This window comes from Pleurodeles waltl, chromosome 3_1 (assembly GCF_031143425.1).
Source record: "Pleurodeles waltl isolate 20211129_DDA chromosome 3_1, aPleWal1.hap1.20221129, whole genome shotgun sequence".
NCBI classification, from domain to species: domain Eukaryota; kingdom Metazoa; phylum Chordata; class Amphibia; order Caudata; family Salamandridae; genus Pleurodeles; species Pleurodeles waltl.
The window spans coordinates 167,392,291-167,402,160 of NC_090440.1; the positions used below are offsets into that span (position 1 = coordinate 167,392,291).

At 41.3% G+C, this 9,870-nt stretch overlaps 1 protein-coding gene across 2 annotated transcripts in view; it reads right to left on the reverse strand.

Annotated features, from left to right (window-relative positions):
• The window catches only part of RNF111 (ring finger protein 111), a 306,333-nt gene extending 297,615 nt beyond the window's left edge, over positions 1-8,718 (reverse strand). For both annotated transcript variants that reach the window (XM_069222081.1, XM_069222080.1), the window contains exon 1: positions 8,518-8,718. The gene's annotated coding sequence lies outside the window, so the exon portion shown is untranslated. The remainder of the gene's footprint in view (positions 1-8,517) is intronic.
• Positions 8,719-9,870: the final 1,152 nt, after the last annotated feature.

The window sequence follows — 9,870 nt, forward strand, 5'->3', positions numbered from 1 at the left end:
TGGCCTAGGGGGAAACAGCCTACAGCTTTCTATCCGGCTCGTGATCGAGCCAGTGGCAATGAGGTCATCTACAGGGTGCACCAACACCCTTGCTATGTTCACGGTCTGCAAAGCAAAGCAGACAATTAACACTGCGATGGTGCTGGCCAGGGGGGCCCCTGCACTGCCCATGCCAAGTACATGGGCAGTACAGTGTTCCCCCCCCCCCCCCGGGGCACCCAGCACCCGTTCACTGCCAGCAACTGCTGGTGGAGAAGGGAGTCATAATCCCCAGGGCATGGCTTCTTGCAGTGCTGCCCTGGTGGATTAGGACCGCCTCCACCACCAGAATCTCCAATCCTGGGGCAGCTGGTGGTTCCCTGGCAGCCCGACTGCCCAGGTTGCAATGTGGCACTCAGACAGCAATACTGGCGATGGTTCGACTGCCATCCGCAGGTTTGGCGGTCTAGTGACCGCCAGATTCGTAATAAGGCCCTATGTCTGATAAACATACATCAAATTCCCGTAAATTACTGATAATTCCAAATATATGTGAAATGGTGCATTTCAATTTATGCTTTCAAAATGTGTTTACGGTGAGCCAAGATCGTAGCCGATATCTCTAGTGATGTAAGTTGACAACCCATAAAAGTTTTACTCAAGCATTTTGCTGTTAGTGATCGTATTTCGGAGGTAATACTAAACACTTCCTTGCGCATCAAACCTTTGAGAAGAAACATTATACACACAAAGAACAAACTGAACAATATTGAGAGAAATTAGAGACACATGCCCAAACTGCAGATGAATCATACAATTAGGAGGTGCAATTCCAAGGTTAAAAACAAAATGTAAACAACTTATAAAAAGCATTTGCATTGCAATAGGTCTCGCATTTGCTTGAGTTAGTGCTATTGGCATTGTAAATTCATAACTGAACTTTGTCACATAAATTGTCAAATCCTGCCTAATAACTTGGTCTTTTCCTGCCACATAATTCCAGTGGCCCTCCATATAACTAAAGAACTTACCTTTTTCCTCCATATGCAGCTGAAAATGAAAATGTTGCCATTTAGCAACCTGACTTAAAATATGTTGTGCTATTTCCAGTAGAACACCACTTTCACCACCCCACCATCGGAGTTGCTGGCTGGCTAACACAATTCCCAAAACAAGACAGCCACGGAGAAGTAACAAGAGAAATAGCTAGAAGGGTTACCCAAACATATCAACAGTGTTCAGTCAGTGTAATAAGGGTGTTAAGCTGGCCTGAATCATTATCATAACTGCAATAAGTAGAGATTAATAAATATACACAATTATTATGTAAAACTTAATAAAAACCTTTATCAGAAATAAACGCTTGGCATTAAACTGATACTCAGAACAGCCCCTAGATGACACCACAATAAAAATAGCATTTGTAAGAAACATGGTCATGTAACCATATAGTTATCCCCTATAAGGCATAACCACATGAAAAGAAAATGTCAGAAAGTAATGCACTGCAACCACATATTTAGCCCCTAGAGGGCATAGTACACAACACTTTTTTAGGGCTAGCAGTCCTACAGCAATGAAATTACAAACTTACAAACAGGGCTTTTAAAGCGCAAACCACTCCCATTCGTAAAACAAACGTGACAACTATGAGAGAGCTTAAAGAGACACTGAAAGGTGGGATGGGGTTATTATTTTGAGGTCCCCGCTCACCTAGTGTGGGGACTCCTAGATGATGTAGACAGAAAGAGCACATTGTGACGAACGTTTTGAAGGTGATCCCATTGTCCTAGGACCACCACAGGCTGAGTTATGAGCAAACATTTTTGTAAAAGTAATGCCCTACAAAGCATTATGGGGCAAGTTTTCGTGCCTGTGAATATTGTAATATGTTGACTGTAATGCTCAAAACAGCCCCTGGAGGATACCATAATAAAAATAAAACCATATAGTTAGCCCCCTAGTAGGCAGAACCACATGAACAGAGAATGCTGTCGAGAGAAACGTTTTGAGGATTTCTGTGTTCTTTACATAAGTATTTATCAATTACAAGTGTTTTTGTGAAAGCTATGAAGAGTGAAGCGGAAAGCCAAAAGAAATTACTCTGATTAAGTAACAGTGTGAACAAGTGACCAGCACTTCAATACTGCTGATGGAGTTTGCGCTGTTCTGCGAAGTGAGCGCCATGGAGCACGAAGGGGAGAAAAAAATAGTTTGCCCACGCTGGAGTGTATCTGCAATCATCCATGTAACAGGTCAGTCTGCAAGGCAGTAACAAAACGACCCCAAGGCTGGACAAGCGTAAAGCATTTACCAATGATTATCAAGGGATTTTTGAAAGGCAAGCCCACAAGCATGTGAAAGTGATGGGTATGAGATGGGCGTGGTTAAAAGCCCAGAGAATAATTACAACAGGTCGAAAAGCGCTTGCGCGCTCGACCTAAAAAAGTTGTCTAAATGCCCAATCATTTTGTGGGTTATACTAATCAACCATATAACAATATGAGAATAGGTTTATCTGCTGTTACTGTCAAAGTAGGTCCTCTTGCCTAAAACACACTTGTTTAAAAATACTTGGACATTGCTAGCTCCCAGACATCTAGTTTTCAAATTTGTAACATGAATGTTCCAATTCAATTTGTTGTCAATTAAAACTCCTAGATGTGTGTAAGCGTAAACCCGCTTGGGGGGAGAAAGTCAACTACCCATTTAAATGCCGAATCACGATAAACAAGGGACACAATTCTGTTTTGGCTAAATTTAGCTGAAGACCATTTGAAGCATAATATTGTTCTAATCTGTTTAGTTGCATGAGATGGCTTTTTTAGGTCACAGAAAAAGACAAATCATCTGCGTGATGGACCCCGCCAAGCTTCAGAGCAAGACGATCATGATGATCTAAAAAAACTTGACAGAAGTAACGTGAAAGCAACAAAGGGGCAAAGACACATCCCTGCTCAAGACATTAACTCTATTTAGCCTAGGAGTAAGAAAATTACCAGAATGCAGTTCAATAAAGAAATGCGTCAAATTTGATCAAACCCCCCCCCCCCCCCCCCAAGTGAATAACTTAGCTCAAAGAAAGTTTCTATCAACTTTATTGAATGTTGAGTAATCAATACAGTGTACAAAAAAGCTGAGCACCTGTAAAATCCAAAGCTTTTGTACTAGCATATTTAGGCATGTGATACGGTCTGTGGTTGAGCAGGCCGGCATAAAACTTTTTTGGAAACATTTTCCTATCTACTATCCACGATAGAAGTTTTTTTGAAGCAATATTTTAGCAAATAATTTACTATTATAATCCAACAAGCCTATTAAGTGATAGCATTTGGGATCAGTCTTAGGACCTCTAACAGGTCGGCTGTCACACAAAACCCTTCTAAGATAGTGAAATAGTCCTAAAAATAAACACTTTTTAGTCAGTACTGATCTCCATTCCTTTTGCCCATTGGCTTTTATCACTGCCAAAGACATACCATTGGGACCTGGAGTACATGAGAACAAGAACCACTAACTAATGTCTTGATCTCAATTTGAGAGAGCGCAGTAAGCAGTAAATTTCAGTTTTATGTTGTTAAAAACTAGACTTTTCCCAACAGCATTAAGTTTCAGAATGCACAATTTCTAAGCTTAATTAGGAATATTGTAGTCCACTGCATAAAATGTCGAGTGAGGCACTGCTATTATTGTTACACATTTTGGGTTTTGTATAAAGAAATACAAACAAAAATATTCTAGAAACAAAATTAATTAGTAGACAAAACATAGCAACAAAACAGGGTACAGTTTCCATATAATCTTTTTTGTGAAACTCTCCATCCCAATGCTGACAGTCAGGTTATTGGCCTGCCATATGGAACAAGAAAGGGGGAAGTGTATCACTTTCTGATTTTATCAGAACAGGTGTTGTGTTTTTTGCTCTCACTACCTCTGGCAGCTGCCTCGATCTTATGATCTGGCAAAACAAGCATCCATTAAATCAACTTCAGCATGAGGCTGATATGCAGAGGCTGGGTCTACATCATCGTTAGCATATAAACATAGTATGGACGCAATCCAGACAAGTCCATGACTTTGTGCTGAAACGATCACTTTGTGCTGAAAGTATAACTACTGCTGCCTTACAGTTCCTAGGTAAAGGCACTTAATAGTTTCCAGGTTGAAGACTGACAAATCTTTACAATGCACCAAAATCTATTTCACGAAAATCTCAACTAGTTAGGCAAAAAGAAAGCAGTAAACCAGATGTGCCTTGTCAGTAACAGGGAAAATGTTATGAACCCGTGTAGTTGACAAAACTCTGCATTACAGTCAGGTAGTTTTCTCAGAAAATGCTAAGACATGCCAGGGTATGTCATGTTTTAGGTAATAGCAACAGCAGGGCTAATTGCCCAAGAAACAGGATGTTCCATTGTAGATGCTTAGACGAGGAAATATTACTATTATGTAGAAATGAATAAATGATATACCACTTGACAACAACAGAACCCAAGGTGGCCTCAAATGCAAGGTTAAGGCATCATCTAGCCCCAGAAATGCACACTTGTTTAAATGAACACAACTTTCATTTAAATGAATGCTACTTGTATTAGCAAACACATCTGATACTGCAGGGAGTGCTCATCCAGAGTTCTTTTGGGAAACGCAGCTTATGTTTAAGAAGGGTCTCTTGTAATTGTTAAAATTGTATAAAGGCAGAACTATTTTTATGCATTTTATTCAATCTTCACGTCATTAGGATCCTCGTGAAGATAGCCTAGAGGATGAAACAAGTCACCAAGAGTGAGTGAGGGTATCTTTACTTTTATAGAATACTCTAGACATCAGGTAAACAGAATTATAGTGGGAAAAATATACAAGTAGGGATATTTTAAAAAAAAAACATCTTTATTTTAAATTGTTTTCCCGGAACGTACATAGGGTAATGGATAATATAAAAGTGGCATAGCATAAAAGTGACAGAATCATAGCATGCAGCACATAAAATGCATTGCAGACTATATGTACATTGCTGTTCATGGAATAAACGGGTGTAGGGTATTATTCACATTTTGCATATATTTAATTGCAACGGCTAACAGGTAAACACAGACCCCTAGATTACAGATATCCCACGTCAAGCTAGGGGCTAATTGGATAGCGGTAACCACAACTTCACTGGCGTGACTCCTCACAGTGTCATCCCACCTTCCTACATTAAACACTTCTTATTAACTATATAGTTCTCCGGCACTCTCAAAGTAGGATTGTTTTTTTTTTTTTTTTTTTTACAGATCTCCAAAGCCCTTTTATGTACATACACGGATGGGAGTGTAGTGCTAGCATGTTACCCTATTTCCTCCCACCCAATTTCTACTCTGTGAAATCTACTCATCGTTCTGCTGGAAAGATGTAAAAACTCTGTTAAGGTTGTTGAGGTACAAAATGGACAAGGCAAGGTTAAGGGTGATTTGGTTGTGAATCTGCAATAGGGTAAAGGATACCACTGAGGTTAAAAAAAAAAAAAAAAAAAAAAAAAAAAATACTAGAAGTGGAAGTGTAGGCACAACTTGAATTTCAAGGGTAAGTTTACATTTGCAATTACACTGAGGATAAAAATCAGTAGAGAAATAATCAACTTTATTAACACCAGAATTTAGTATAAAGAAATGTAGTAAAACTCGAATTTAGTATAAAGAAATGTTGATAAAATGCCAAAAGTGTGTTATCTGAATTATCAGATGGTTAACTGATCAAGCTTGAGTTAAGGTATCTGCAGATTTTTATATAAGCTGAAGCTATGATCTGAAATGTTGATCTTAGCACGTGGATACCTCAAAAGAAATTATTTGTAAGATTTACACCTTACTTATTCTGGACTTCGGTTATTTTTATATGATTTTTAAGATTATTTAGAAGTTGCATCCCTGGATATAAACCAACATTTTTTTTCTTCATCTTTCAAGATATAAAAACTTTATTTTGATGACTGAGGTGACCAGAAAAAACACAAATTTAAAAAACTTAAATGAGACCCGTTTTTGGCTTCTTCACTGCAGTGCCAACGTGGAAGAATGGTATTTCTTATTAATTTCGTACATCATTATTGCAATTACTGTATTGGCAAGTATCACTTCTTTACTACAATTATTCATAACTGAATGCACTCCCATGAGACGAACATACTAATATTGCGGAAAAATAATTTTAGCCTGTAAACTACTAATACTAAAAACTGTGTCACATCCATGAGGTAACTGGCATATCAACAAAACATTATTCGCTCCTTTACTCTTCGACAAACGTATGTAATGCTTTCCAAAGTCCCACGTGCCTTTCTCATTTTTTCACAACTACTGTAAAGAATCACAAATCTTCGGGGTTCTTCCCGGGACCCTATTCCCCTCACTCACTCCTATCTATCATATTACCATTCTAATCTCCTCTTTCCATACTATGTAGATCAAACAAACTATCTCCTCCTCATGCAACTGGCCTTGGAAACAATGTGGAACAATTTATTAACCTACCAACATCATCTTTTGTTTGGAAATGCCCAAACAGAATGTACCACTCTATCATCCAACCACTGAAGAGTTTGGGTTTAAAAGGCCTCCTAAGCAATTCTTTCATGACCAATCCTACCCTAAACCTAATCCTCCATCATCTACTCTGGTAGACTATCCATCACTGCCACTACTATGTTTAGTGCCCACATGGTGATCACTTACAGCTCTTTCAGAAAATGATGATTCATTCTTTAAAAAAACATTTTAGGCTGAATTACCCAAAACTCAGCCTCCATCACTCTAGGTGAATGTAACCTTGATCTCAGCACTCTAATCAATATCTGCCCGACCACTGACTAGTGAACACTAACTATGTCCTTCCCTACACTTATGGAAAAAACACCTGATCTAATTCTCATCTCCAAAACTCTTACGCACAAATCACTAAGAGGGAGGATGTGGAGTCTGAAGCATGCAATCATAACACAGAGGCATTATGGGAGGCAGTATCTCACCTGTTCACAACCGCAGCAGTGGATACCTTACCCAGCAACAATAGGTGAGGGGGGAGTGATCCTACCTGATCACAACCAGGGGAGGATGAACCTCATGCAATCACACCTGTGTGTGGGCTGCTGGGGGAGGGCATGGGGGTGTGTGTGAAGGTATTTCATGCAAACACACGTGGAGTGGGAGGGAGCCCACACAACTACAACCCTGGCATCCCTCGAAAGCACTACTGTCAGGGAAGGTGGATCTCCGATGATGATCTCGCAGGATCACAGTCCTATAGGGAAGGAAGCTAAGCCATCACACTCCTGAGGGGGAACAGGAGCTCAATGCTCAAACCCCTTCAGAGGCAAAGTGCAGTGGGGGTCCAAACGATTATACCCCCGTGTGGGCGAAGGGGATCTCAACAATTACACCCCCTGTGGACGTGGGAGGGATCTCAGCAATCACCCCTCTGGTTGGGAGGAGAGGATCTCAACGATCACACCTCTGGCGAGGCACGGAGGATCTCACGGAGCGCACCCTTGGTGGGAGAGAGGGACCTCAGTAATCACAGCCCTGTGGGAGAGAGACCTCAGACGATCTACAGAACTGGGGGATGAGATCACACCTTGAGGAAATCTTACACAAAGATTGGGGGTGAGAGATCTCATAAAGTCGATCACACCCAAGGGGTGAAGGCAGTGCTTTAAATGAAAAATTAGAAGTGCAGGTACTCTGTAATAGAGTACCTGCTTGTTTCCGAGAAGTGCCGGTACTCTCCAATTAAAAGTATTACGTTTTTCTTGAGATATGCCGGTACTCTCCCTTTCAAAATAAAAAAGTGCCGGTACTCAGTACCGGAAAGTACCGGCCCATTTAAAGCACTGGGTGAAGGGATCCCACAAAGTGACGCCCGGGGGAGGAGGAATCTTAAACGATCACATCTGGGGGGTCACACCTTGTAAGAAGTGAGATCACAACCAGATGGCGGGAGGATCTCACAAGATTGCAACCCGGGGCAATCTCAAGAGATCACATCAGCGGGAAGGAGGGATTTAACGTCTTCACAACCAGCGGGGTGGAGGGACTCCGCACATTCAGAACGAAGGTGGGGAGACAGAACCAAACACAACCACATCCGGAGCTGCGTAGTGGGCAACCACAGAGTCTTGAGACTTTAAGGGAATATCTCATAAGATCTTGAAGGGGTGAGTCCGCAGGTTGCATAAAAGGACCGTAATGTTTCCATAAGGGAGGAGACGAACTTAGCTCTCGAAGATGGGGGAACGCAATACAAGAAAGCGGTTAGAGGGCTCCACAGGAAGCAGCTGTCACCGCTGAGCTGGAGCCGCCGCTAAAGAACAAAATAACACATAACCAACTACAGGAAACCACTGCGGCCACCCCGCCACTGTTAGAACGAGAGCAAAGACCTTCTAGGTTCAGGGGGGCATAACGGGCACCTCCCCTGACACTACGGTTTACGCCCCCTCTACTCCTCCCCCATCCCCCAGCCCGCTCCCCTATCATAACAATGGCAGCGGCCCGACCTCACCTGTAGAGGACTTCGCCTGCTGGGACTACTGTGCGACCCGCGACTGTCTGCTGGCCTTCAGTGCCGCTCAGCTCAGCACCAGTCAGTCTGCGCCCCACTAGGTCTCTGCCCACTGCCCAGACTCCGGGCGCTGCCTTCTGAGCAAGGCCCAGGCCCAGGCAGCTTCTGCGCAGTGAGGCTAAGATCTACAATCCAAAACAAGACCAATCCCCCTTGAAAGCAAGCGCAATTCCTACCAGAGAAGCCCAAAACAAGCCGAGTCTCCAATCTCTAAAACGGCATTAAAAATAATGTTTACGAACTGTTATTAGGAAGAAAACATATACAGTCGCATAACATAAGGGACTTAAAACGAAAAAAATATACACATGAAATATTTACAATTACTTTTCTTTGCAGCTACGAATTCAAGAAGTGAACACAGTTTTAAATACCCAGATAACAGTGCAAAAGGAGCGTATTTCATAAACGAAAGAAAAACCTAATGCCATGGGTGACGCTCCTAGCGTCCGCAGCCGCTTTCCGTATTATCCTTTTACACATTAATTTTTAACTCCAATTGTTTGTATTTATTTTAAATTAATTGCTTTTTACAGTTGTTTCTGAAAACAGACATTCGAAGCACCGAAAACTAACAGTTTTCACCATTTCCTGTACTGCCTCTTTTAATGAAATAAAGAAAATCCATTTTCAAAGATGGCGACCGATTTATCTTTGGCTAGCGCTTTACTTGTATTGTTTTGATCGCTTTAATGTCTCGGAAGACCCACGTGATCCCTCTACAACACTAGACTGCTCGTTTTTGTGGGGAAAGACATAAAGAGGGGCAAGAACGTGCGCCGTGTTAATGGAATAGAAAGATTGAGATTAAGTAGATTTCCAAAGGATCCGGCGTTACACCTTGTTATTGCATTCGTTCCTTAGTGGTCTATCAGGTATTGCACTATCTTACTTCAAATGCGACAGATGAAATTCTATGACAGGACCAAAGAAAATGATTTTCTGCACAACGTTATATAAAGAATAGATTCTATGACAGACACGGATTCGAACATTTGGCTTTAACTTGCTTTTACTACTCCTCAGCAGCAACGATATATCAAATGACTAAATATGCAACATAAACTACAATTCCCACGAGTGTTGTGGTAGATATCAGTACACTACCAAACCACGCGACCAATTTAACAGCCCATAGCTACCACGAAGAGCTCCTCTTCTTCCTCATTTCTTTGTTGTAAGAGGTTCCAGATTAGTCTCTTCTTTTTTCTCCATTACTTGTCTAACTATCACATGGAACAGGACAGAGCAATAAAAAATGTCCTAGCTTTGCAACAGTAATTTTCAACTCTA